Here is a 23,413-nt window from a genome sequence, read left to right on the forward strand (position 1 = left end):
TGACGTTCATGGGGAGACTGAGGTGAAGCTCAGAAAGGGCGTGATGGTGCTTATTGACCTGACACTTGGGATGGGTTTATTCGGTGCCACATGCTTTTTTCTCTCCATTTGGACCATCCATGCAATGAAATGAAGGAATTTAGGTTTTCACTGTGTCCTGCAAAAGTTGAACTTGTCCACTCAAGGAAATTTTTCAAATTCAGTGGCTTTTAGATTCTTGATTGATCACATCTATATATTCACTTATAAATTAAACACAAGGAGGACTATTCTAAGATCTCACGTACAGTACAAATTATACACAAAATAGATTTCAGAGATGGTTGAAACTATGATTGGCTAAAAAAAGCCATTAAACTTTTAATTTTCGTTATTAGCAGAATAAAGTATTATGCTCTCATTTAAATTCTTAATATTCAATATCCTTTTTCTGGGGGGGGCCTTGATATAACATTGTGACAAAGCGATTCGAACATCTGGTTCTAAATTGAGTTCCCTTTTTCCAATTTTGGTTGTTTTAAATGCTGTCATAGCGGGAAAAGATGCTTCCCAAAGTTATGTGCCATTGGAAGACATGGATTCCTTTCACTGCCTACATAATAACGCTAATTTTTTAATCCTACCTACCAACTATGCAGAAAGTTTAGTTCAAATGTGGGGGAAAAAATCTCAGTTTTCCAACATCAGTCAATTGTTTCTGCAATGTAAATTAGAAGATGTTGCATTGGATTTATATATTTTAAACAAATAGGTTCAAATACACTGAAACCCTTCATCTGGAAGATTTTTTAAAAAATTTGTAACAGTTTAGAAAATTTTGTTTATGATATTTTAAGTGAACATATCTGATAGTTATCAAAGGTAATATTCATACATAGTTTTTAGCACCAAATCATGAGGGATTTCCCAACACCTGTTTCTAAAGCGCTCCCTCCATAGCTTGACTTTGTCTAAATGCAATCTTTTTCATGGTTAAGTATTATCTTTGCCTCAAAAAGACACACTAAACATTTTTTTGTTCTAACTAAATATCTGCCAGATAGCACATTATAGACAACATTTACCAAAAGCAAAGGTCAGCAAGTTTGAATCTACTCTTTTTAAAAGACAGTGAATAATGTTATTTGCTATAACCAGCAAACCGCTGTTTGATACAAAAGATTGTAATAGTCATGCCTCATCTTTTGAAGTGTAGTAAAGAGTTCTCTTAAAGGGACTGTCATTACAGTCCTTACACCCTGTCCCCCTAAAAATAAAGTTACCCTCATTGGTGACATCCTGTACCAACTTATGCACTTCTGGCTTCAGTCTCTAGACTCCAGTAGCTTATTTGTGAATGATCCGGGGTAGAATTTTTTTATGTGTGTTGGAATTTTTGTAATTTAATCCCAAAATGTTAACTTCTTGTATAGAAACTATTTCCTTAGTTGTTTATTGTTATTGTTGGAGTTTTTGTAATTTAATCCCAGAATTTTAACTTCCTGTATGGAAGCTGCTTCTTTAGTTGTTATTGTTACAGTTTTAAACTAATCTATATTGTTTTGACTAAAGAAACCATTTACTGTTGGGAATATACACCTTCTCTGCTAAATTTTTTATTTAGTGGTTCATAAAAATAAGTTTTTTTCAGGTGTGTCATTGTTGGCAGAATCAAGCATATACCCTAAGCAATGGCGTGTTAGAAATAGCTATACTTTTCTTTCAACAGTTGGGAGATCCTCCCACACTGTGTAATTCATTCTGATACATGTTTCTTCAAATCTCCAGCGATATTTTCTAAGCATCTTCCAACTGTTTGCTGACAACTGAATGTATTTTATTTTGCAGTCATATTTTCTGGTTATTTTAATATTTTAATGTTTGTTCCTATTTGTGTTTTCTGCTTTTCCAGAAATAACCAATGTTTCCCCAGCGCCGTGTGGCTTTTGGTCTTTCAGCATTAAATTTATCATTAAGTTTAGTAAAAATTATAAAGTGATAATCTTCTATCTGTAAACGCCATTGGAAAAAAAACCCCATATAGGAGTTTAATCAATCTTGATGTTCTGAACACTAATTTTTGAATGTCTTTCTGTGTGTGGCAGCATTGGGGAGACTCACTGAGTCCAAATGCTTCACTGTCCTTGACCTCACAGGTTCCTTGTCTCATGGGGAGAAAGTGAAATAAGCCCTAAACATCACATGAAAAGAACAGCTTAGGGACACATGTCGGGGCACCTATACGCAGCTTTTGCGAGGTCAGGGAAGGCTTCTCTAAGTGAGTGACATAAATTTAGACCTAGAGATAAATGGGAGTTAGGTGAAGGGGGTTGGGGAAGCGTGGGGAGACTCTTCCAGAAAGAGGAAACAGCAGGTGAATGCCTGACAGTGAAAGCAACCTGGTCTCACGCAAAGAACAAAAAGCTCAGCAAGACTGCACCATAGAATGTGGGGAGGGAGAAGGCAGCCATGTGGACAGCAAATGGATTGAATCATGGAGAGCCCTCTCAGTCACTTTTAATGAATCTGGACTTTTTAAAAGGACATTAGAGAGATATGAAAATGTTTGAGCAGAGGGCTGGCAAGATATCTTTGGAAAGGTTCTTAGAGGTTTCACTGTGGACTATGTATTGGAAGCTGACCAGGCTGGAGGCTTAAGTTAGTGACCAGTTCCAAACTAAGGTGAGAGGCCAGAGGGTGAGTCGGGGTGATGGACATGGAGAGAAGGGATTAGAATCAACAGATGCTTAGGAGGTGGAACCTACAGACGTGACGATGGGTAGATGGGAGGCTATAAATGCCATCAGAGAGTGGCATCAATGAGGAGATGGATCTGGCCTGATGGGTGTCTGGGGCAGAGTTTCCTGGAAACAGGCTCTGGAAATCCAGCTGTGAGAGAGGCAGACTTAGAAGGAAACATTGACCCACAATGCTATGGAGACTGAGACCTCAGCCAGTCTACAGGGAACTCTAGAGCTTGGATGGCCATGCATAATTGGGCCAAATAAGGGAAGAGGGCCATGCCTTTGACTCTGCATCAGCCAGACGTTGCCTGTTCCCTGGAAGGGTGTAAACTTGGGTAAGACAGTTCCCAGGAACTGACACAAGACAGTAGCCAAGTCAATTTGCAGAGGAGCTCAGCTGTGAGTAGTCAGCAGCTAACATTCTCAGCCACTAGGGCTCTGGGGTGTACTCCCTGAACAGACATTCTGGACAAAGCACTACAGTACACACTACAGTGGCAGAAGATCTTATGTTTACTCTAGGACACGTGTACTTTTAGGGGCCTGTAGGTTTATTATCTATGTAGGTTTATTGGTTCACAAATAACTAGTTAATTTCATCTGTGGGGTGTGCAGGGTGTTGTGCTAACTGTTGCAGGTGGTGCAGGTGTTGGGGGCAGATGTAAAGATGAAGAATCACGTGTGTACTGCCCAGGTAGCCTCTGTAACTCTGCAGGGGACCAGTGACATTTGTTCTCAGGTGGAACTGAGGCCCCTCCTTCTCCTTGAAGGGTTTGGCCTGGTTGCCTTTCCTTTTCTCAGATACCTTTCTAGCTTTCTCTTCCTCTCCTCTTGGATTTGAGAAAGTAGGAAACTAGCCCAAAGCCCAGTGCCTTTCAAAGAAGCCCAGACACAATGTGAAAGTTATGGAGGGTAAAGGCACCTTATAAAATTCTCAAAAGGCCTTGTCCTTGGCCCACAGCTCCTGAAGAATCCTTTGCTGATCTCCCAAACCCATACTTTCTGGCTCTTCTGTGATGATCTCTCGAGTTCCTAAAACGACACTTTTCCTTGGTCCCTACCCTTCTCTCCCCGTTGGGCAAGGCTGCCTTTCCAGTATTTCGGCTTCTGGAGACAGTAGGAGACAAAGAATTGTGGATCCATCCAGCAGCCAGGACTCAGATGTCATTAAGATATGCTCCACTTTGAACAGCTGAATTAATTAAACAAGGAGGCCATGAGACTGCGGTGGCTTTGGTGGCTGTTTGGTGCTCCCACCAGCACACCAAAATCTAAGCCTGTAAAGACTTTAAGATAACAAAATCAAAACGCTGAGGACAAGCACAAACAGCCAAATGGGCTTTCAACTATAGCCAGTCAAGTAGGTTCGTTTCTTTGTTTCTGCACTTTCTTCATGTCATTCATTCCCCGGCTTGTGTAGGTGGAGTGCTTCTACCCACCCCGGGGCCCCCATCTCAGGTTGGGGACTGTTAGGAACCGGGCTGCACAGCAGGTGAGCTTGAATGTAAGGCTCTTGAATCATTCCGAAACCCCCCACCCCCACCCCCCACCCCAGCCCGTGGAAAAACTGTCTTCCACGAAATCCATTCCTGGTTGCCCAAAAGGTTGGGGACCACCACTGCTCCTAACCACTCTGGCTTGCCAATGCCTGATTAGCATTGATATTTTTCTCAAATAAACTCATAAAATTTTTAATATGCTCAGTTTATCTTTGGACAGAACCCCACCCCCACCCCTTCAGGCTACTGAGTGAAAGGCCTGTGCACGCGTTTCCAAAGTAAGGCTCAGGAACAGGGAGGAGTCTTTGCTACAGAGAATCTATTTATGAAATTGACTAACAAAGGAAAAGGAAAATCGTTTCCTAGATCTCCCCTCAGTTTATTTCTGTTAGGCAAATAGCAATTTAAATCTGGATATCGTTTCTTTCAAGGGTATGTTTTGGGAAATAAAAAAAAAAAATCCCGATACTACTACTATTTTTATGTTAAACACAGGAGATTGATTTTTTTCCCTTTGCTGACCACTCAGCTACAGATCTTTAAATGATAATTCTAGTGTTCAACAGTATAGTAATTCCTTTTAAAACATGCCAACAAATTGGACATATTAAACTCTCTACAAATGCCTAAGTCTAGCTTCATTTAGAGCTAAAAAATGTGTAGTTCAAGTCACAGGGTGGGCGGCTGAGGACGGTTTTCAAGGACTTTTGATGGTGAGATAAAAGGCTTTTCTTGTTTTTCTACTCCTTTCCCTCAAGGAACACACCTTTGTGTGCTCTGCCTAACAAAGGAATTTTCCCAATTTCATAGTGGAATTTGGGGGTGGGGGGATATGAGGTGTAGACTGATATCTATATAGCCTGCAAAGCCAGCTTCGAATCACAAAAGGATTAAAAAAAAAAAAAAAAAAAAGCTGGGATTTTGCAATACACTGATTGGAGGAAAAACCTCAGACATTGAGAGTTAGCAATAAAAACAGCAACAACCAAATCCGAAAGGGTTTGGAATGCCTTTAGTTTCTATTTGGTGTGGGAATAATATGATTTCTTTGTTCTGTCCCTTCTTATCTACAGCACTCAAATAATAGGTTATTTCATTCTTGCCGTCCAGTTACTTCTCCTATTGTTGCCCAAAGCTGAGTGGAGCCCGAGATTTACATATGTAGAATAATAGAAATAACGTTCGAACTGATTTTTTGGGAAGAGGGATAGTGTCATTTTTTAAAAAAACTTAACACTAAAATTTGTTTTTTCTGCTGTGCAATTGCACGATTTCATCCCATGGACTAAGATGAGTGCTCTGCTTTTAACTCTTGCTCTACCTGGCTGGCAGGGAGGTTTCTCAGAAACCTGTAAAAATAGAACCGAGACAATTTGCAAGAAATTAACTTTTACTTTGGGTTGTTTATGGTTTTTAAAAGTAGATGCAATGTTATCTGTTGCTGTTTTTTTGTTTGTTTTTATTTTTTTGCAAAAGATGAGTTGTGTTTTCAAGCTCATTCCTTCCAGCCTAGGTTTGACCAAAACACTGGGCTTTGCACCAAGCTCGGCTTAAAAAGTGTTTGGCATTACGAAGCCACCAGGCAGTTCTACACCGAGACACTTTATGATCAGCAATCCAGACTTTAGTGCAACGCTAACCATTCAGACACTGCTGTGCTGTGCTTTCAGCTCTTAAGGGAAGGGGACGGGGGAGGGGCAAGAGCATTTGCAGTAAACAAAGATTTCGGATCTAGGAAACCTAGGATTTACTCTGGTATGCATATTATGAAATTCCATATATTGTGCTATGTGTAGTGTTATCGAGATTTCCGATAAGCAGGCCTTTGGATACTTTTCAATGCATGTAATGTTTTCACATGCATATTAATAAGGGCCCACTTTTGGGAGAAGAAAAAAGGCCTCCTTTCAGATGAAATCAAGCCCAGGTAAAGCTGAAACTCAACCCACAGAGTACTGGCACTGTTTTCAGGCTAAAAGAAGATGAGTTTCTATTTCATCATCTTGTAACACTGATAAATGTGAGGCCATGGCTGGCAAAATTTGCAGATTACATAGCTCTTTCTAAACACGTGTAAATATGTGTCCCAATTTACGTGCAACTCCAAACAATTTGCTGTTTCAAATGAAAGACCAACGACTCGTCTGTGAGACAATCATTCGGTTCATTTACATGAAAAGCCTTAAATAGCAAAAATGCTACTTGAATTTACATCATACCGTGTCCCCATAACAGAGAACAATGGCTTCCTCAATGGAAATTAATGCAAAGGAGAGGCACACTGAGATTTAAAAAAAAAAACAACAAAAAAACAACCGCCACCAACTTCTCAGCACTTTGCAAATATTAACCAATTAATCTAATTGAAAATAAAACCCAAAACCGCTTCCTATGCTGGGAGTTTTCACTGGAACAGGAGTGAGCCTTTTGAAGAGGTTATGGTGACGTTTTTCAGATCCCTTTATTTTGTACTATTTCTCGGGTACGCACAATTAGTTTGACATGGGGATTCTCTCTCATTTTAAACGACCTCTCCATTGAGTGCAGGCCTGTGAACCATGCAGGAACCAGCACGCAGGACTGGATAAATAGCATACCTGATGGGGTGGTAATATATTGTCTCTGTCGGACGTGTTGACGATTACACACCTTTGTGGGCTTTACGGGGTTTATGTATCCTTTTGTGTTCTGTAGGCTAGGACCACCTGCTGTATGCGCAATATGTGCTTGCTACCTTTGCACACCACCTCCCTTCTTGAATTTAAAGACCTGGCTATTACATCTTGTTTACTCAATACCATTCCCCTATTAAAAAACAAACAAACAAACCAAAAAAACCCCAAAACCTAACTACATGAACTGAACATGCCATGTTTCGATTTGGCCCCAGTGGCTTTTTCTCTGCAAGCAAAACGTGTGTCTTTTACACCAGGGCTTTCTCCCCACCCCAGGGGGTGTCTTCCATTCTTTTGTAGCTCAGTGTAAGGCGAAGAGGGCTCCAAACCACTAACTAAACCGAAGAGAGCCCCTTCTTGTACCTCCAGGGAGAATTTCAGATTGAATTTATCTGAAGATAGCGTGCTCTCTTCTTACTTATTTGCCACCATTACGAGGATAACAAAACACCACCTTGGCTTCAAGATCCTGGGTAGAGGCTCACGGTCTTTCTCAACCATCTTTGGCGAGGCCTTGCTTCCTTCCACTCGAGTAAGTTGCGGCTTGGGGCCATGGAGAGGACTGGGTGAGAGCCTGAAATGTCGTTTGAAAAAAAAGCAGCCCTCCCTCCATCCCCTCACCACCACCACCACCCCGCTCTCCGGGGCGAAGCTGCAATCCAGCAGCCCCAGATGGGCGAGACTTGGCAGGTCTGCGGGGCTCGTCTTCCCTCCGCGCCGCGGCACCGGCCGGCCGCGGGGCTTCGCGCTCTGGCTCCCGAAGCCTCCCTCCCCCCACCGGCCGCCCCCTCCCCCTCTCCCGCGCTCCCTTTTGTTCGCTCGCCGCTCGGCCCGAGCCACCGCCGCCGGGCACGCACCTCCAGCCGTAGGCCCCGGGCTCCCGGGCCGGCCCGCCACTGCCGCGCGGCCTAGAGCGCGGCGCCCGGGGAGGCGCGGGGCCCGGGCCGGGCGCACGGCGAGGGCGCACGGCGAGGCCGCGGCGGCAGCGGCGGGTCGGCCCGGGAGCCTGGGAGGCGGCGGCGGCGGCAGCTGCGGCGCGAGGCCGCTCCACCACACACGCACACACAGACCCCGGCAGCGGGAATGCAGATGACACGCCCGTAACATGGAAGCCGCCGCCGCCGCTACGACGACAGCAGCCGCAGCCCCAGCAGCAGCCGCCGGCGGCGCCGCGCGGAACAGAGGTCATCCGAGCTGCGGCCCAGACGCCCGGGCTTGACCGCTGTGAAGGCCAACCCCGGGAAGGGGGTGGGTGTGCGCCTGGGGGGCGGGGGCCGGGAGGGAGTCGGCGAGCGAGGGGCGCAGGGCCGTGGAGGAAGGGGCGCGCGGTGAGGGGGGGGGCCCTGGGGCGAACTGGGGGCGCGGCCCCTCGTGCTACCCCGCGGCGTGGGGTGAGCGTGTGAGGCTCAGGCCGTTTCGCTTCACTGCAGTGGCCTGTCCCACCCTGGCCTTGGGGACAGCCAGCCTTCGCGCCCGGCCAGCTTCCTTGGGGGGCCAAAGACAAGAGGGTTCTGCTAGGCCCCACAGGTTCAGAGAGGGGGGCCACGTGAGCGCAGGAGCTCGCCTCCTCCCCCTCTGCGCGGGCTGTGCACAGAGGATTTTTAAAGGCCTCTGTGCCCCGCTTTCCCACTGCCCCTGTGTTTGCCCCCCACCCCCACCCTAGGCATCTCTAGTTTTCTGCCCCGAGGTGAAGGGATTTGGACTTCTCCCCCCAGGTGCTTGAAAGAAGAGAAGGTTGGAGGAGGAGGAGACTGGGGGGGGGGTTGCTGGTGGTGGTGACAGGGCTGGGAGAGAGAGAGAGACAGAGAGAGAGGGAGAGAGGGAGAGAGGGAGAGAGGGACGGGAGGAGGGGGCTGGGTGGGGTGGGGGTGACAGGCAGAGAGGAGCCTGGTCAACAAGCCAGCACCACTCAGCCAGGAGGCCGAGGCCGGCCGGCTCCCGCAGCCGACGCATCCAGTGTGAGCAGACACATAGATTGCTTTCTTGGGGGCTCTTTGTCAGCCACCAACACAGAGAACACACACTGACACACACGTACACAAAGATCTGAGCCAGGTTGTGGGAGGTAAGTGGGGGAAGGAGAAGGAGGGGGCCACAGTGTCTGTGGTGGGCTTTCGGGTGGAGGGGAGGGGGGATGGGCCCTGAGGGGCTCTGGGGTGCTTGGGAGGTGGGCATTTCCAAGACTGTGTGCTTGTGTGGTGGTGGGGGACCCATGATGACCTTCCCCTCCTCAGGAAGCCCTAAAAGGGAAAAGCAACCCCCAGTTAGATCCCCCTGTGCTGATGATTTTCAGGGACTTGTTGGCAACTCAGCGAGGGTTGCCATAGCTTTTTTATGTAGGGTGACCAGAACCGGCTGAAACTGGTTTGAGGCAGATCAGCTCCTGAACACAATGCAGTCACTGAGCTACTACAGTGGGATAGCAGCTTCCTCCCTTCATGGCAGCCAAAAGCAGAGGAGCTTGCAGGAAGGTGCCACCCCAACACAGTATGTGAATGCACACTTAGACACCACACAGCACTGGTATGTGACTGATGGAGTCCTACAAGATTCTGTGTAGAGAAGATGGGGAAAAATGTGCAGGTTTGCAAGGTCTGAGATTACTTGGGCTTTTCCTGCCTTTTTCTTTTGCTTAAGGGATGGACAAGGAGCTGAGATTTATGACCCTTATTAAAGAAAAAAAATGTGACTTGCTAGGGTGGGGACACTGGTTTCTGCAGTCTCTCTCTTTCTCTCTCTTCTCTGTTTTTAACAAAACCAAACCAAAATGAACTGATGGATTTGTAATGGTAGTTTGTTTGTTGCTGGAGATTGCTACTTTGCATGCTTTTTTTTTTTTTCTCTCTCTCTCTCTTGCAGGGTATGTTCTGTATTGTGCTTTTCCTTTTAGAAGCTACTAAAGGGTGTTGGGGATACTTCTGACTATTATGAAGGCCAAAAGGTAACAGTATTGTTCTAGGAAATGAGCAGAAATGCTTTCCAGTGATGCTGTAAGGCATACATGCTGTCTTTTTTTTTTTCCCTTGTAGGCCTGTTGACTGGGGCTGCTTTTAACCCTTTCATGTTTGCAGAGAATGCATCTGTGTGACAGTAACTGAACACTGGTCCAAAGTCTTTCCCAAAGGTCAAGGTTCACAAGGTGAGATACGATATTTTGAGCATGAATTTAAGTATTTATTTGAAGATCCATTCAGACGCAGAGTGACAGTGGATTGGTTCCCTGGAGATAATACTGGGTTCGGAGTGGAGAAGAAACCTTCTTAACGTTATCCATGTTTAATGGGAATAGGGTGTCTTTTCGATGGTGTTTGTGTCCAGGCGAAATGGGAATGACTTCATTAAATCGCATGTATCTAGTCATTTAGAAGAGTCAGGCCTGGAAAGAAGCAAGTTTAGAGGATGGTAGGCAACAGGGCCTTGTGGAGAATGCACTGTTTTGCATAAGACTAAAAGCAGTACACAGGTAGCATTTTCCTCGATGATTACAAAAAAAAAAAAAAAAAAGCAAGGACTTTGCAAATCAAGGCAGCCTCACCACCTTTTTGGGTAAATTTGCCTTTTGTTCATTCATCACCTTTCTTTTACCTTGCTCTCTGTGTTAACCTGAAAGGTTTTTCACTCCGAGTCAAGTGGTGGAATGGTTTTATTGATTTTTGGGGGCTGTTGACGGTGAGTTTGCCATTGGATTATTTGTGGCATACATTTTAACGTGGAATCCTAATGCAATACCCAGAGGAAAGCGGGTAGTCCGGCTTCACCTGGGAAAAGATGCCTGTTCACTCAAAGCTTTCCAGCCCTGGATGGCAGAAATGTCTAATGCCTGACGAGACTGCAGTTAGGTTTGAGCTGGCTTTTTTATGCACCCTCCAGAAGCAGAGGTTTTGGAGAAGAGAGAAGAAAGCAGTAATGAGTATAGCCAAGCGAAGAACAAAGACAGTGAGGGCTTACTGGGGAACACTAAACATTTTGCCTTGGGGTTCCTTGTGAAAAGAACTTCCACTTCCCCAAACAGGAAACCAGCAGCTCCAGAATCACATCCAACATGATGTCATCAACAGAACTGGTTCTGTCCTCTGGCTCGGTGAAAGCACAGTCGAGGGGAGCCCCTACAAGACATGAGTGAAAATAAATTTCTCCCCTACTTTGAAGAGGGTATTTTATTCCTCTTCATGGTCAGAGCAGAGCCCTTTCAGAAAAGTCCAGGATCTAGGAATTGGTTGTGTGCAGGCAGTCGGTGGAGGCAGAGTATCTGCCCTGGAGGGTGTCAAGTAGGCAAGGGTTTTTATTGTTCAGAAGTGTTCCATCCGATGGCAGAGCATCCAGCGTGTGAGAAAGCTGGCGAAAGGGAACTGGAGTGCGTGGTTAGCTCAGAATACTTTCTGTAGCATTTAATAGAGGGAACTGTAATCTTGGCCTGGCATACCAGGAAAGAGCTTACGTGCAGGAACACAGTTCTTTACAAGTCACTGCTGAAACTGGTTTGCAATTCTCCAACGTTTTGGACGGCCAGGGGTGCTGTGTCTGAGTGTGGGCAGAAATCTGCTTGCAAAGCAGAACCCGGTCCATGTTGCATGATGTGCTGCTCGGGCTTTTTTGGTGCCAACTAAAACTCAGATGGCTAATATGATAAACCTTCATTAGCTTAATACAATAAGCTGTTTTATAATTTAGTCCTTCACTCCTGTCTTTAGAAAGCCAGTGACTTGTATTTAACTTTGACAGCTAACCCTTTGCAAGGACTCTTTCTTGACGTAACATGTTTAAAAGCCCTTTTGGTAAAGCGTTGCATGTCACAGAATGTTCTGGTTTACTCTCTCTGTGGTTTTTAGCTTTGTTCCTCCCCCTCCACCAGAAGCCTCCGGGAAAATAGCATTCGTTTTGCATTTAGGCCGGTCTTTCCAGCTGCATATGCAGTGTGAGGTGGGAGAGCTAGCTCCCCAGGGCGGCCATGGGGAGCTCTTCTTGGATTGAGGTCTGTCTCAGGTGGCGGCCTCCCGCTGAGGTATAACAATGGCTGCCCAGGGCCCCGGGGAGAGGATCAGAGTTTTCTGAGCTTGGGAATGCGCATGTGAGCCTGGAGGGCAGCCACAGCATTAGCATTCTCTTTCCTGGAGGAGCCAGGAGGGAGCAAACTGGGTGGCACCCACGCTTGTGGCGGGGCCTGCGTGCTGCTGACCCCGTTGCCTTGGAGGCAGCCACACCTGGAGCCGGAGCCCAGCGCCGAGTCGGGGTTGCCCGCGGCAGTCCCCAAGGCGACCATTCCCTCTGGAGGAGGAATGTGTGGGTTTGGCTGAAGAGGGTACACTGGAAAGAAAGTGTCACTTGGTGTCGAACCTTTGCTTGTTTTTGTCATTTGCCTACTGAGGATCATTTTTTCCATGTGAAAGAACATTGGATCCAGGGTTTTCAGAACTCAGCCTCCTGGTTCAGGAGGCCTCTCTATCTCTTTTATCCCCTCTTTTGTGACAAAGAGATTCGCTGCCCCCTCCCCGCTCCCCACTTTTTAAAGGAGGGTCTAGGAAGGAGGCCGCCAACAAGTAAATGGGATTTTTCTGCTTACACCTTCGACTGGGATGGGCTGGAATTTTAGGATTTCCAGTTGCCCAACCCTTTTATTTTTTTCTCTTGAAATGCTTTCTTGGACATTGCTGTGCCGTATAGTGTGCCTCCTGTGGATGTTGAGTAACCTTCCCCATATCCTTGGTGGGACTCCATCTGGCTGAGCACAGTTGGGGCAGAGGTTGTCCAGACTGGGAACCTCACAGAGGTTGTCAACACAAGAGAAACTGAAAGTGTCCGGAGGAGATCTGGGATTACTCCCTCCTTGGGCCCCCAGTATCTCTCCCTAATCAGTGCAATTCAGTAACCACAAAACACTAACAGCCGCCACACCTTTGTGTTAATTACATTTAGGGAAGGATCTTTAAACCAGTCGTGATTTAATAATTAATTGTTTTAATTTTTAAATTTTCACATGGTAAAATTGACTTGGTGGTGTGCGGTTCTCTGGGCCTGACTAGTACATAGCACTGCGTGTCCGCCACCTTAGCATTGGTCTATGATAAGGAACAGTCCCGTCGCCCCCAAAATTGTCCTCCTGCAGCCCCTTTGCAGTCAGACTCTTCTCTCAACCCCCACCCCCTGGCAGCCGCGGATTTGTCCTGTTCCTGTATCTGTGTCTGTCGCAGAAGGTCGTACAAATGGCTTCTTTCACTTAGCGAAGTGCGTTTGAGAGCCATCCATTTTTCTGTATGTGGCTCTTCTTTATTGTCAAGTTGTAGACCACTGTATGGACGCACCTCAGTTTTCTGTCCACCTACCAATGGGAGGACATTGGGGTTTTCTCTGGTGTTGGGTGATTGTGAATAAAGCCGCTGTAAACATTTGCCTACTGGTTTATGTTTGAACATACGTTTTACGTCTCTTTGGTAAGGACTTTGGAGTGGGAAGGCTGGGCCGGATGGTAAGTACAGGAGAATTAGAAATTGGAATGAAAATAAATTCAGCTCATCACAGCTCACAAAAAAAGACCTAGCCTTGTCAGCTGAGTTAAGACTTTTCAAGTAGGAGATTGTAGTGAACATTCTCTGAAGACAAATGAGAGATGTTCGTGATAATAGACCACTCACTAACAGGATGACATGCTTTATAACCCAGAACTAATCGGAATTAGCCAAAAGTGGAAACAAAAAACTGCAAGTGGTAAAATCTCCTTTATTTCCTACAGCAATTATTTTGAATCTCTTCAGAAACATTTGGCAGTTTAATTTTTACGTTTATCTTCAGGTTCAGTAAAACGCCAACAATAATAGAACCAAAATTTTGGAAAGTGGTACCGAAGATCTTTGTTGAATCTTAGTTGTACAAACAACTTAATTATAATTTGTCTGACTTATTGACTGCCAAAATATTGGTGGTATTTTAATATTGGAAGTTATTATTCAGCTTTTATGCCTTTTAAGGAAGTGAAAATACGTAAGCATTATCAAAGCAGTGAAGTAGGTAGATTTTGGAGGCAGGTTTTTGTTTTTTTGTTTTTTGTTTTAAAAGAATAAAATGCAGTTAAGGATCGGGAAAAACAAATAGGAAGAACAACTAGACCAAGGCCGTGATGATATAGAGAGGGAGAGCCCAGAAAAGCGGGGAGTGATGTTAAATTGGGGGTTATCTCACCTACTTAACAGATACTTACTGACTGTTAAGCAGTGGGAATACTGAAGGGAGAGGAATCCAGAGAAAAACGAGTGGGAAGTAGCCTTACAGATGCTATGGCAGGAATGTGAATGGGCCACCCAATGGCCTGTGTCCAGAGAGGAGCCCTTGAAGAGGTGGCTTGTGCGCTGAACTATGAAAGACCAGTAAGAACAGGTAAGGCAGGCAAAGACTTGTGGGGGGAGAGCTGGGTGGAACAGCATGTGGAAGGGCGCTGAGGGAGCTTGGTGCGGCCCGCGGTGTGGGAGCATAGAGGAAGCTTAGGAGGCGGGCAAGGGCCAGACTTCTGAGGGGCAGTTTGTGCAGTCCGTTTGCATGTGGACTTCCTTGTATAGACAGTCTAGGCAGAAAGACTTACCTTCTAGTCCTGGCTGGGCAGCTCAGTTGGTTAGAGTGTCATCCTGATACTCCAGGGTTGCTGGTTTGATCCCTGGTCAGAGCACATACAAGAAGCACCCAGTGAATGCATAGATATGTGGAACAATCCTCTCTCCCCCCCTCCCTCCCACTCTCTTCCTCTCTCCCTTCCTCTCTTTCTCTAAAATCAAGAAAGAGAGAGACTTCTAATGACAGGTCCTGGGCTTGTCCCTGGGAGGATGGAAGGGAGGCTGTTCAGGCTGGAGGCAGAGAGGTGAACTGATGGGACCAAGGCAGATCCAGGAGAACAGACCAGGGCCCGATCCAAGGTGTGGGCGGTGGGCGTGCAGTGGTAGGTGGTGGCTGCCTCGGAGCAGGTGTACGGGGGATGGTATCCGGTGAGGTGCAAGGGACGGGCCCTCGGAGATTACTTGCCACCTCTGTTTCTGTTTCTGAGCTCTGGAATTTAGAAGGCAAAATAGATTTGGAGGGGGGAGGGGGAGGGGCTTGATAGGATGTGTTCATGCTTGGGTTGGGTTGCCTGTGGGAGTGTCCTTTGTCTCCCTGATCTGTTTGGGCTGGAGGGCTAGATTGGGAAGGATTTGTATACACCGAAGATGATAGAGAAAAGATGGAAAAAGGGTTGAGTTTGGGGTCCCTGGGATAATGATTTATATGATAAAAACCATAAGCAAAGTTGGGGGTGGCCAAAGAACGTGAGACGCATGCTTCAGGAAGCTGGGGGGCCAGACGTTCCCAGAAAGGCAGAAACTATTAGTAGTTAATAGTCCCGCATGGTGGGCCCTTCCATGTTACATCATTTATACTGAAACGTGAGGTGAGCTGAGTATGATGGTCCCCTGTGGTGCTGGAGGGGAAACTGAGGCAAAGATCCTGGCCTGGCCACCGGGGTGTGCCAGCTCAGAAGTGGTAGTAGAGGCAGAATTTGGAGCCTCTCACTGCCTATTCAGTCAGGGGGGAGCACGGGGGTTGGACCTAGGGAACTGCTGGGGAAGGTGTTTAGGGGCGGGGAGGCCAGGGGGTGGGGGAGGGCTGGGCTGGGGAGCTGGAGGGAGGGCTCAGGAAGTGCTAAGCCGCACTGGAGATGTTCAGGCGCCAAGTGGCAGGTGGTCGGGGTGAGAGAGTGTGATGGAGACCTTGGAGTCCCAGGAAGGGTCCTTGTAATAAGATTTTCCTGACGAGTCATCACAGAGAGAGAATCTGTATCTACACCCAGAGACAGTGCTAGAAATAGCGTGTTGAGAAGACACATTTTTTTTTAGCTGGACTAGGATGAGGATACAAGTTGGAAGGGAGAAGGATCAAAGAGGTGTTTTTGTTTTTTTTTTATTCTTTGGAAGGGATGAGAAAATCAAAGTAAGTTTCTGAAAAGTGGTGTTAAGAAAAATCTTTTGTTCCAAAAATAAACAAACACAGGTTAAAGAATTCTTTGAATCATCTTCTACAGACTGGGGAAGTTCTCAATTCTGTTTAAGGATGAGGTGTGTGAGCAAATTCTGCTTAATCTAAACCTGAAGACCGAAAGAACTATTTTTAGGCAAACTCAGTGGCCTTTTTAGCTATCCCAAGCAGGCTTTGTAGTGTTTTGTTTTCAGTCAAATATTATTACAACTTTACATAATTAGAGATTCCAGGCATCCTGAAGGATTCAGAGGATAAAATTTGGGTGTTGTAGTTCTTGAATGTTTTCTCAGCTCAGCCTTTTCCTTAAACCCCTTCTTTCCAAAGGCTGACTCAGAGTCGAATAATGGGTATTGATTTTGATAGTTTTCTTCTGTGAGGAACAAAATCTTTCTAGGTAAGAATGAGACGGCGGAAAAACTTACTAGTGTAGAAAATGCGAACATTTACAGTGATTGCCTCATTTCTACAGTGAGCCCGTGCTGGGGTGGAGGGATGGGGGCATCCAGAGGTTAGTAGCAGGTTTGGAACTAGAACCCAGCCCGCTGGGCTGCCTGGCTAAGGCTGCTGCATCATCCCTTTCTCTCTGCCTTCCAAAATGTATCGTGTGTGTTTCGATGGTATGTAAGTCAGCTCATGTTATAATCCTTATATCATGGGAAGCTGAAACCGTGAGTTTTTCAAATTAAGCTTCGTGCAGGTAGGTCCTCATTGATAAGCTGGTTCTTAAAACTTTTGCTGATTTAACATAGCAGGAGTGGGGGAGGTAGTTGGAGGTTTGTAGCTTGAGAATGACTAATGCCTAGTGTTGCAGTTAAATCTGGGGGGGGAGGCCACAGATGTTTTCAGTTGCCTTTGCCTAGCCCTTGGTGGTACAGACTTCTCTTCTGCCAGTGACCTTGAGCAAGTTACTTAAATTCTCAGCCACACTTTTCTTGTGGGGTTTATTAGGATCAAACGCATATAGAAGTGCTTAGCAGAGTGCCTGGTACGTGGTACGCCGCCTGTGAGATCATAGCTGTTCTGCCTTCCACAGCCCCGTTTTCAGAGAGAGGCTTTTGCCCGACATTCTTAGGAGTGCGTTGTTTCTCCTGGCCTTCCTTTGATCTCATGTATAAGTGGATTTCTTTTTTTGGTGCCATAAAAACACATGCAGCCAGTGTCTCCTGCCTCGTTGGTAGATCTTCATGTACAGCTGCCCTGTATCTGGTTAAAGTGGGTGAAATGTGGGCAGGAGGGTAGCATGCTTGTTCCTACTTGGCACTGCTCTCATTTGTAGGTGGAAAATCTTGCATGAATTTTGTGGTTATAATCTTGTATTTCAGTGGTCTTTGCTTCTAGGAAAACCCAGCCCAGTGAGTGGCTGTAGTCTACATTGCATGTCTGTTTGTGTAATTTAATTTATGTGGATCTGAGTTTTTAAAAACAACTTGATGGTGCAAGTATGGCAAGTTGGCTAACCCTTGGATCTGTCCCTTTCCCCTGGCCCTTTGCTCCCCACGTTTGTTGACAGTGACCAGGTATTCCTATCTTGCTCCCTGGGGTTTGGCAGTGAGGGAAGATGGAGTGGAGAAAACATCCAAGGGATCTAGGAAGAATAACTTTGTGTCTGGAACGGCTCCATCCATGGACGGCACTGGCCACCTAGAGCTGTGGGGCACGTTCAGCGCAGCTCGTCCCGTCTGAGATGAGCTGTGAGCATACAGTGCACGCCAGGTTTCGAAGGGTTATACAAAAACCAGAATGTAAAATACGTCATTAATAGATTTTTTTAAACAAGATTTTATTTATTTAATTTTAGAGAGAGGAAAGGAGCGTGAAAGAGAGGGAGAGAAACATCAATGTGTGGTTGCTTCTTATGCACCCCCTCCTGGGGACCTGGCCTGCAACTCAGGTATGTGCCCCAACTGGGAATCGAACCTGCGACCCTTTGGTTTGCAGGCTGACACTCAATCCACTGAGCCACACCAGCCAGGGAATTGGCAGATTTTGGTACTGACTGCATGTTGGAATGCCATGAGGACTGGAAATTAGGACTCATCTTGCACTCAGGGTCCTCTGTCCCCGGCATTGCCTCTGTGCTCATCCCCTGGTAGAGCTGTGTCCCCTCTCCCAGGCATATGGCTGTCCCTAAGCCCTTATATTAACATGCCTTCCTTTATTTATCTGTCTGTTTATTTTACATATTACAATTTATTTTTATTTGTAAAATTTTTAAAAAATTACAATTTACACTCTGTGTTATTTTGAATTAGTGTTGGGTGTACAACATAGTGGTCAGACAGTCATACGCTTTACAAAGTATTGATACATCCAGGACCCAGCGGGCCCCGCCCTCCCCACCCCTGCACAGTGATTACAGTGTTACTGACTGTATCCATGTGTTCCTTTAAACTGGGAGGAGACATCACCTGTGTGCCTCAGTCCTCCTTCTGGTTCTTAGGACAGAAAATCTCATTGGTCCTGGTCTAATCAGCTGTGGCCTGGAGGGGCAGGGTCACTGCCAGCCCTACATGGGTGACAGCTTTCGCTCGGCTTCTAAGACATTCCCTGAGGGGCCAGTATAGTGGGGGTCATACAGGCACATGCAATGAGCCATCTCCAGTGTTGAGACACGCTCATTTTACAGCGGGGTGCTTTCTGGAGGAGGTCGTGCTAAGAGCAAAATTGGGTAGCCGCCTTCCTTCCGACATCCTCAGAGCCACTGAGTGAATGAATCAAGGCGGTAAGAAATGATTTATGCGTGTTTATTAGCCAAGTTTAACAGGCTGGAGGCAGCGGTAGAGGAGGCTGCCTTTGTCCAGAATGAGCACTTGTTCGTGTATGCAAACGACATTGTTGCCCAGCAAGAGGGAGGGATTTTCCTTGGTTTGTCTTACCCTGCATCGTATAGGCCGGAGTACAGATTTTCTCTACCACTACACCGTTTTGGGAAGGCGGCCTGTAGCTTTGCCTTAAATCATTATTGTCAGAAAATAATTTGGCCATTAGTGAGTTGAATCTGCGTCCTTAATTTTTATACTGTTTTTCTGACATGCTTACTTGGATTCTAAGGGTAGAGGTCGGGGGAAGAATACAAAGTAAACGAATAAAAAGATTGACTCTAGGGATTTTGATAAAGATAAAGTTTGGGCAGAATTGTGGAAAAGAAGAAGAATGGAGCTGGACAAAAAGAGAAATGGTCAAAGGAGGAAATGATGGAGAGGTTGAACGCTTGGCACAAAAAGAAATTGTACAGAGGATGCTGGGCATGGCTGTTTGGCGAGGGCGGAGATTTTGAGCCAGGAAATGATGAAACACAAATCTCAAGGAAGATTAACTAAAGAGTGACTTGGTCACCCTGGGAGAGTGCAGCAGAGGAAACTGTTCTGAGCCACTTTTGATTTCTGAGTATTTGGGTCTTACAGCAACCCTGCCAAGTGGGTGGTCTTAACCCCTTTCTTGCCTGAGGAATTTGAGAATCTGAGAGGTGAACAAATAAGCCAAGGCCAGGTTGCCAGCCGGAGCGGAAGCTGGCGTTCATACCTGGTCTTTTGGACCCCGAAGTCTGTACCTCTTACCGTTCTTCGGTACAGTAGCCAAAGTAAATGAGCTCTTGGGAGTGTAGACATGGAATCTTTTCTATTTACTCAAAATCACAAAAACAAAGTTTAGCTTTCAGTATTTGTTTTATAAATGCGTAGTAAATGCTGTTTGTCTGAGGATGCATTGGACTGAGACGCTGGAGGTAGGGAATTTAGCCAAATGGTGAGAGGGATAGTCATGCATGTTTGGGGTCTCATGGGCACACAGATGTGTATTTGAGGCCTCTCCTAGGTAGGGGTATGTGTTGTGTATATTTATGTGTGCACACGTGTGTATGTTTCAGGCTACTCATAGGTATATAGCCTTCTGGCAAAATGCAAGTCTGGATTATGTGGCCAATGTTAATTTTGGGAAAGATTAAACACATAGCTCAGCAGTTGAGTAATAGTAATTATGCTTTAGTGGTTTTGATGTAGATGACTCATAGAATTAAAAAAACTTTCTGTTCCTCTAATCTTGAGCATTAGGATATTGTTGACCTCTGTTGGAGTTTCAAATTTAGCTGTAAGTTCTTTGGTTACATGATGCTCTAATTTCAGGTCGTAGAGGATAGGACAAATTTGTTCTGCATCTTAGAAGACCTTGCTGGGCTGCCTTTCTACAAGAGGCACTTCAGTAAAGGAAACTCGTCATTATACCCCATGTGGTTGCTAGAATTCTGATGGCATCTGTCGTGTTATCATCACCTATTTAGAAGCATCAGAGTTGTGGCTTGATTTCTTCCAGGGTGCGCTCTGTACAAGGACCCGAGTGCCGACATTGTTTTGATGATACTGTAATTCACAAGAATAAGTACTGTATGTTGCCGAGTATAATGTGCACTTTTTTGCTCAAATTTTTGAGGGACAAATAAGGATGCACATTATACATGGGTAGTGCTAATTCCGTATCTATATAAATGTTTTTAATTCTTTTATTTATGCTTAAATGTTAAAAGTGTAACTCTAGAAAGCAGTAATGGTTTCTGTATGTTCAGAAATAAATGCTAAAATTACTTTATAATACAAAAAACAAATATTAAATATAAATAAAAAGATTTGAGTTAAAAATCAAAGTAAAAGATTTTTTTTTGGTGAAAGTTTGGGCCAGCACCATGGATGTGCATTATACAGAGCAAAATAGGGCACTTCCTGTATTCCAGGTCCTGTGTGTGGTAAGCACCTCCCTGGAGCGTTTTGTTGAATGCGCACAATAACTCCACCAGGTGGATCTGATTTCCATTTCACATTGGAAAAGACCAGCCTAAAGAAGTTCAGTAACTTGCTTGGCACCTTGTTACTTTTAAAAGGAAGAGCCAGGGCTCAGCCTAGTTTGTCTTACTCCAAAGCCCTGCTTTCAAGCACTGCCGCCGACTGTGGTTTACAGGTGTCCTTTCTACAGCGGATCGGCCGTAGGCTCGAGCGTCTTGGAGGTTCAAAGCCACTGCGTCTGGGCCAACCAATATTCCCCCTCTTGTCACGATCCAGGTGGTATTTCTTGCTTGGCCCATGCCACTGATGTGGCTGTGACTGCAGAAAAAGAGGTGAACGTTGACAGATCCCTTGTTTCCTTTCCTGGTTTTTCTCCTTTACCAGATACCTGTACGCCTACTCCCATGCGTGTGTCTGTTTTACACCACGAATGGCATCCTTTTGGCAGTACGCACTGAAGCAGCCCAAGCAAGGGTTCCTACTCATTTTTATGGCATCAAAGTGAAGGCAGAGCCCCTTTAGAAATACCTGTTTGTTGCTCTTCCTCCGTAGTTGGACATCGGTTCCCTTGGGCTTGTGCAGGGGGTATCCGTGGGGAGGACCTACTGGGAGAAACATGGAGATAGTAGAGTTACTCACAGACTCTCCTCCGAAGGCACTCCTGTTTCCTAATACCATTCTTTCTTAAACCCTGTTTCAGGAGTCTCCCAAAGATTGCTCACCCTGAAAGCACCCAGCCTCAAATAAGCTTGGGTCATGCCCTCAGCCAGGGTCCCCGTAATAAGATGCATGTTGGAAGTTCAGGGAAGTCTTGAGAAAAGGTGCGTGCGTGCGTGTGTGTGTGTGTGTGTGTGTGTGTGTATTTAACCCAGCATTTCCCAAATTCCTAGACTCCAGTAGCTCCACTTCCCTCTTTGCGGTGGGAAGTTCCGTAACAGGAGGGGTAACATCTCCTTCTGTTCCTAAACTTCCCACCGCAAAGCATTGTCCCAGGCTGCCGGTTGTCTCGGATGAGAAGAACGAACCATGAGTGAAGGCCTTCTGAGGGGAACCAGCGCGTTTCCTCCATTCTCCCCCTTTGAAAAGAACGTAGCGATGGATGAGATGATGTCATTAATTCTCTGTGGTTTTTTGTTTTGTTTTGTTTTGTTTTGTTTTGTTTTGTTTTGTTGTGTTGTGTATCTGCTCCAGGAAGAGAACTTGTATAAGAGTTTATTTTTAAGTCAGCAGCCGGTAGGCATGCTGTAAATGGTAACTTCGGGGGGTGCTTCAGGCATGCGATAGAGAGGAAAGGACCGCACTTCCTAATTCCAAACAGGTTGTAAGTGGGATTGGTATCTGCAGAGAATTGCGTGGTGATCAGGTGAGGGCCCTGTTTTGGAATCTAAGGAGAGTTGTCGTAACTCTGCAGGGAGCCTGTTTGTCCACACCCACCCTCAGCTGGCGGGAGCGGGCAGGGGCGGTGAGCAGCGGGGACTTGCCACCCTGTCCAGGCTGCAAGGCTCTGCTGTGGGGGACTGGGAGGAGCAGGTTCATCGCTCTTTGAGGCGGAATTAGGTCTTGGTGGCAGGAGGACAGGATGATCAGGGGGACGCCTGTTCCCGTAGAGCGGGGTTCCCAGCCTCAGCGCCGCTGGTGTTCGGGGCTGGGCAGTTCAGTTCCTTACTGTGGGCATGTCCTGTGTGTGGTAGGGTGCTGAGCAGCATCCCTGGCCTCCACTCGCTCACCCACCAGATGCCGGTGGCACCCCCTCTCCCCCTGCCAAGTGGTGACAACCAAAAGGGTCTCTGGGCTTTGCTTTTTATCAGTGGTGATGGAGGGGCCACACCGGCCCTCCCCCTCCGTTGCCTTGGAGCAAGAACAATACTTCCAGACTTTGGGTAGTGAAATTCCAAAAGAAAGACCTCCCAGGGGAGCAAGCAGGCGACTTTGAGCTGTAAAATCCCCAGAGGAATGGAGAAGAACCTTCAGCTATTCATTTCCTCTTCCATGTTTCCTAATGTTGGAAGCATCAGCAATGCTCACAAATATTCATTGATGTATTTATAAAAGATTTTACTTATTTTTAGAAAGGGGGAAGGGAGAAAGAGGAGTAGAGACATCAGTATGTGAGAGAAACATCAATTGCTTGCCGCTCACACTCCCCTATGCGGGACCTAGTCCACTGAGCCACACCAGCCAGGGCGGCTTGCAAATAGTTTAAGCTTAGTATTTAACACAAAGAAAAATTACTGGTAAAATGAGAAAGAAAACAGCAAAAAGTAGAGCTCCAGGTTTGATTGAGCATTTCAGGGACGAAGGTTTATGTGCAGAAATTTGGAGGGCTTATTCAGGTGACAAAGGAACATTACTTTGAAGGTCTCCTTTTTTGTACTCAAAATATGACTTCTGATTTAGAAAATCTATACTTTGCTTCAAGCTAGAACTGTAGAGATGCCCCTAAAAAGGGTGGTGTTGATAAAATTCCAAAGGAAAGCTTCTAAACCCTTATGAGTTTTTCCTCCTAAGCTGGGAATCCTGTGCTTTTAGTACTTCAATAGATAAGTAAGTGATTTATCAGTTTTGAAATATTGGAATTCACCAGACATTCTTCGTTTAAAAAAAATAAAAGAGGCAGTTTACATCCAACAGTGAAGGAATTCAGACCTTTTTTTTCTTGCTTTCTCATCATGAAACTATTTGAATAACCCAGTTCAAGCAGAGGCTGTCATGAATTTTCCTGAAGTTTATTAATGGTGACAGGTTTAGCT

At 45.9% G+C, this 23,413-nt stretch overlaps 1 protein-coding gene across 4 annotated transcripts in view; it reads left to right on the forward strand.

The window, feature by feature from the left end:
• The first annotated feature begins 7,890 nt into the window (after positions 1 to 7,890).
• Positions 7,891 to 23,413, forward strand: part of ZNF532 (zinc finger protein 532) — a 95,485-nt gene continuing 79,962 nt past the window's right edge. Inside the window, exons 1-3 of one of the 4 annotated variants that reach the window (XM_054583738.1) lie at positions 7,891 to 8,145; positions 9,757 to 9,838; positions 9,927 to 10,036. The gene's annotated coding sequence lies outside the window, so the exon portion shown is untranslated. Of the gene's footprint in view, positions 8,146 to 8,770; positions 8,963 to 9,756; positions 9,839 to 9,926; positions 10,037 to 17,689; positions 17,783 to 23,413 lie in introns of those variants that run through there. The other 3 variants (XM_054583740.1, XM_054583739.1, XM_054583741.1) reach the window with 3 other exon arrangements.

The sequence above is a fragment of the Pteronotus mesoamericanus genome, unplaced genomic scaffold, assembly GCF_021234165.1.
Source record: "Pteronotus mesoamericanus isolate MK-2021 breed Mesoamerican mustached bat unplaced genomic scaffold, CSHL_Meso_final contig_74, whole genome shotgun sequence".
NCBI lineage: Eukaryota > Metazoa > Chordata > Mammalia > Chiroptera > Mormoopidae > Pteronotus > Pteronotus mesoamericanus.